A 6,000-nucleotide genomic window follows, 5' to 3' on the forward strand; every position below is an offset into this window, starting at 1 on the left:
GTCAAAACTAAATTTCTTCCCCACATATAGCAATCAGTACCCTCAAAATACATTGTCCCTTTGCCATTGTGTAAGCACTGCCAGTCAAAATGGTTAGGTGTTTTATCTACGTTCAGCTAACAGATTTCGACTATGTATAAAAATGAAAAAGTGAGTGAAACTATTGAAGTTTGACAACACAGATAATTTACCAAGGACATTTATCAGTAACTTTCTTTACTGTAAATTCATATACAGAAAGTAATGCCCATATATCACAGGTTTCTCATGGGTTTGGCTCATTTCTCAAAACAGAGATAACATGGACAAATGCCAAAGCAACTAGCAATTGTTCAAAACAGAATGTCGTTTGAAAAAATGTCATGAAATTAGCCAAATAACATGGAAACTGTAGTATACACGGTTGTAAAATTATTTTCTACTAACTAGTAAAGTTACAATACCATCTGACCTGTTGAACACTGTCATGAATTTACTATGTAATGAAATTCTTAAAATATGATGTCCTTGACAGTTTTGGGAACTACGTAGACCACTTTGCATATGATGCCTTACACAATGAAATAATGCTGACGTGTTTTGGAGAGGGCAACCATTAGACTGAGAATTGTCTAATTCGTTTAGATAAGCAAGGTGAATTTATTTGGAAAATGTGCTGAATGTATGCTGAATGTGTCAACTGAAGGGTATTTGTACATATCCATCTGCAGAGATGTACTAAACATTTGAGACATGTACAAAGCATTTGATATCTGATGAAAGCAATGAAAAATGCCATTCTGTTTTGGGAAATTGCAAGTTGGTTTGGGGATTTGTCCGTGTTGTTTTGAGAATGTCATCTCAGTTTCGAGAAATTAGCCAAACCAATCGAGAAAAACTGTAACGTGTGAATCTCCCATGCCATGTGACCATAACGACTCATGTGAATGCAACCTGGCAATTGTTAGATGGATAAATACCAGTGCATGTGGACTACTGCTTCATTTCCCTCAAAAATGTTGTGGTGAAAGAAGCTCCCCTCCAAGGAACGAAGATGCAGAGATACAGCACTCAACAGGCATTGGAAATGATCCACACACACACACACACACACACACTCACACTCTGTGTCTCAAGTGACAGCTGTGAGCTGCTAACAGCCACATTTCCACAACAAAAGGAGTGTCCGCAGGGGGTCCAAAGGGTCAAATGACCCCCTTGTGGGGCTTTTAGGTAAAAAGGTCAATTGACCCCTCCATGGTAGTTCTAGTGTTAAAGTGCAAGACTGGACAACAGAAGACTTGTAGAGGACATACATTAACACTAGAACTACCAGGATTTTTCTGCCTACCTAGAAGTACCAGAGAGGGGTCATTTGACCCTGTGGCTTTTACCTAATACACTAATCACTCATTTTGTTATGGTAATGAGGCTGTTAGGGGCTGTGTGTGGTGTGAGGGGTGAGGGGGTCACACCTTACAGTGCTAACAGCCAATACAAACAGGGACAGACAGCTTCTTCCCCAGGGCTGTCAGCCTCCAAAATCACCACAGGTAAATAGCAACTTGCATGAAGATATCAGCAGCAAAGACAGATAGCACAGTTTGGCGGACAGTGTGTTACAGTTTTTCTCAATTGGTTTGTCTCATTTCTTGAAACTGAGATGTCATTCTCAAAACATGGACAAATCCCAAAACTAATTTGCAGTTCCTCACAACAAAATGGCATTTATCATTGCTTTCATCAAATTTCAAATGCTTTTGTACATGTCTCAATCATTTAGTACATCCTTGCAAATGGCTATGTACAAGTATCCTACAGTTAACACAATCAGCTTACATTTAGTAGAATTTTCAAATGAATGTACCTTGCTGATCTATCCCAATTCGCCTTTGGCTAAGCCCCGCCCTCTTTAGTAACAGTTGCTAGGTCGGACAGATACACTTTCTATGTGCTGTGATAACGTGATTATTAATGCAGTGATCTGGCTATCGCAGCAGTTGTTCACAACTAAGAAATAAAAAAAAACACTCCTCCATTCATAATTTGTATTTCCTGAACTGTCATGCATCACAGTTGTTTAGCTGTTGTAGGATCTCAAATTCTCACCCTGGTATCGATTTTCATATTGTAACCAGTGCCACCATGGTAAGCTATAACTCGCATAGCCTATGTCCCTGGCTCAAAAAACTGTAGTTGTTGGACGAAATCACCCAACGGATGTTGTCATATTCAAAGCTACCACATCAATGTGTAACATTAACTTTTGGCGAAAATGACGTCCATCAGCTGCTAGTCAAAACAATCCTGACGTGACTGACAGTGAACTTTGCTAGCGTTGTTTCTTCATTAATTTAGGTCAGAAAACCAAAATCCTACCCTGAAATAGGTTCGTGTTTTGCTTACAACATTACTGAAAAGTTACACGAGTGATATGGTGGCATGATTGGAGCACACAAAGTAGGCTATGTTTGATGATCCGTGCGCTTTCTAGTCGAGTGAGGATGCCGAGACCCTTCAAGCCAGACTATTCAACTGCTAATATTAGTCCAGTTTTAGGTAAAGAGGAAACCGATTACCTCCTGTTACATCGCGGGAAACTTGCACCTTTGTCACAAATACCCCAAGCACAATTTCCAGTTACATTTTAATAATAATACGACCGTAATATCTTGCTAAACTCTACTTGAAAACATGCGATTTCAGCATTGAGTTCAATGGAGCGCTGTCAAAACTGTCCAAACTGTCCGAGGTTTGTCCGAAGTCGTCCTTTTGCTGCGCTGTGATTGGTCAAAAAGCACTTTAGGGCGGGCCTTAGCCAAAGGTGAATTGGTTGATTCTTAGTGTAATGGTTGTCCTGAAAACACGTCAGCACATTTTCTTCATATAAGTCATCAATGAATGTGTGAATGTCCCATGTGATCATGACGAATCATATGACTGCAACCAGATAATGGTTGAATTACAGTTTTTCTCGATTGGTTTGGCTCATTTCTTGAAACTGAGATGACATTCCTATAACCATTGGGTCATTTGGCCAAGCATTCTTACACTTCTGCACAACAGTTCAGATAACTAGCAAAATGTCATATACCTCCCAAAACACCTCATTCTTGCATCAGCACTAAACCGTCTCACATATAAATAGTCAGTACCGTCAAAATGGCATAGATCCTTCTCAATTTGCATTCATTTAGTCTAAAATAAACTGGATGGTTCAGCATAACTATATGGATCCTCATCACTCGCTCATATCACCCCAAAAACAGTTTACCCATGTGTCAAAACTAAATTTCTTCCCCACATATATCATCAGTACCCCCAAAATACATTGTCCCTTTGCCATTGTGTAAGCACTGCCAGTGAAAATGGTTAGGTGTTTTATCTACGTTCAGCTAACAGATTTCGACTATGTATAAAAATGAAAAAGTGAGTGAGACCATTGAAGTTTGACAACACAGATTATTTTTCCAAGGACATTTATCAGTAACTTTCTTTACTGTAAATTCATATACAGAAAGTAATGCCCATATATCACAGGTTTCTCGTGGGTTTGGCTCATTTCTCAAAACAGAGATAACGTTCTCAAAATAACATGGATAAATGCCAAAGCAACTAGCAATTGTTCAAAACAGAATGTCGTTTGAAAAAATGTCATGAAATTAGCCAAATAACAGAGGAAACTGTAGTATACACGGTTGTAAAATTATTTTCTACTAACTAGTAAAGTTACAATACCATCTGACCTGTTGAACACTGTCATGAATTTGCTATGTAATGAAATTCTTAAAATATGATGTCCTTGACTGTTTTGGGAATTGCGTAGACCACTTTGCATATGATGACTTACACCAGTGTTTCCCAACCAGGGGTACGTGTACCACTAGGGGTACGCGAGCACACTGCAGGGGGTACTTGGAAAAGTGTTATTATTACAAATGCATGGAGCAGTCACATCAGGACAGAGAAAATGATATAGAAAATAGATTAGGGGGTACATATAGCACAACTAAGAGGCTTAGGGGGTACGCAAGACAAAAAAGGTTGGGAAACACTGACTTACACAATGAAATAATGCTGACGTGTTTTGGAGAGGGCAACCATTAGACTGGGAATTTTCTCATTCGTTTAGATAAGCAAGGTCAATTTATTTGGAAAATGTGCTAAATGTATGCTGAATGTGTCAACTGAAGGGCATCTGCAGAGATGTACTAAACATCTGAGACATGTACAAAGCATTTGATATCTGATGAAAGCAATGAAAAATGCCATTCTGTTTTGGAAAATTGCAAGTTGGTTTGGGGATTTGTCCGTGTTGTTTTGAGAATGTCATCTCAGTTTCGAGAAATTAGCCAAACCAATCGAGAAAAACTGTAACGTGTGAATCTCCCATGCCATGTGACCATAACGACTCATGTGAATGCAACCTGGCAATTGTTAGATGCATAAATACCAGTGCATGTGGACTACTGCTTCATTTCCCTCAAGACTTTTGTGGTGAAAGAAGCTCCTCTCCAAGGAACGAAGATGCAGAGATACAGCACTCAACAGGCATTGGAAATGATCCACACACGCACACACACACACACACACACACACACACTCTGTGTCTCAAGTGACAGCTGTGAGCTGCTAACAGCCACATTTCCACAACAAAAGGAGTGTCCGCAGGGGGTCCAAAGGGTCAAATGACCCCCTTGTGGGGCTTTTAGGTAAAAAGGTCAATTGACCCCTCCGTGGTAGTTCTAGTGTTAAGAGGTATTTGTTGTGCTTTTGTGCTTTTCCTAAAAAAGTCCTTTATAGCGTTCTGACATGGTAATAGTAGCATTTGAAGAAAAATAAATATTAAAAAGGTCTGTCAAGTACACCAGCAGCAGTGTGTGTGTGTGTGTGTGTGTGTGTGTGTGTGTGTGTGTGTGTGTGTGTGTGTGTGTGTGTGTGTGTGTGTGTGTGTGTGTGTGTGTGTGTGTGTGTGTGTGTGTGTGTGTGTGTATGTGTGTGTACGTATGTGTTTAGTGCAGGTAGAAAGTGCGTCTGTCTGTGTGTGTGTTCGTGTGTCTGTGTGTGTATGTGTGTGTGTGTCAGTGTGTGTCAGTGTGTGTATGTTTGGGTTTAGTGCAGAAAGTGCAGTGTGCTTGTGTGTGTGTGTGTGTGTGTGTGTGTGTGTCTGTGTGTGTGTGTGTGTGTGTGTGTGTGTGTGTGTGTGTGTGTGTGTGTGTGTGTGTGTGTGTGTGTGTGTGTGTGTGGTGTGTGTGTGTGTGTGCATGTTTTGAGTTAGTGCAGGTTGAAAGTTCAGTCACAAGTATAGTAGTGCAGGTGGAATGTTCAGTCGCAGATATGGTGGTGGGGGATGGGGGGGGGGTTGTCAGTGGCCTTGCTGGCTAGAGGCTGACAGTGGAGGGAGAGTGGGTTGAGTGTTCAGCATCTTGATCGCTTGGTGCATTGTGCTGCTCGCCAGCCTGGTGGTACGGGTACGGAGGCGCCTGTACCTCTTTCCAGAGGGCAGGAGGCTGAACAGTTTGTGTGCAGGGTGGCTTGTGTCTTTGATGATCATCAGTGCTTTCCGGGTGAGGCGTGTGGTGTAAATGTCCTGCAGGGAGGGGAGTGGTACTCCAATGATCTTCTTCGCTGTGTTCACAACACGCTGGACTGTCTTCCTGTTTTTCTCCGTGCAGCTTCCTCCCCACACTGTGATGCAGTTGGACACGACGCTCTCTATGGTTCCTCTGTAGAATGCTGTCATGATGGAGGGTGTAGCACTTGCCTTCTTTAGTTTGCGCAGGAAGTAGAGACGCTGATGGGCCTTCTTCGCCAGTGATGTAGTGTTGGTGGTCCAAGAGAGGTCGTCGCTGATGTGCACTCCAAGGAACTTGGTGCTGCTCACTCTCTCCACAGCATCGCCGTCGATGGTCAGTGGTGGCAGTTGTTTTTGGACCCTTTGGAAGTTGACAACAATCTCCTTGGTCTTGTTGACATTCAGCAGGAGGTTGTTGTCTTTGCACCATCTGGCCAGCAGGTCTA

Source organism: Engraulis encrasicolus, chromosome 9, assembly GCF_034702125.1.
Source record: "Engraulis encrasicolus isolate BLACKSEA-1 chromosome 9, IST_EnEncr_1.0, whole genome shotgun sequence".
In the NCBI taxonomy this organism is placed as follows: Eukaryota; Metazoa; Chordata; class Actinopteri; order Clupeiformes; family Engraulidae; genus Engraulis; species Engraulis encrasicolus.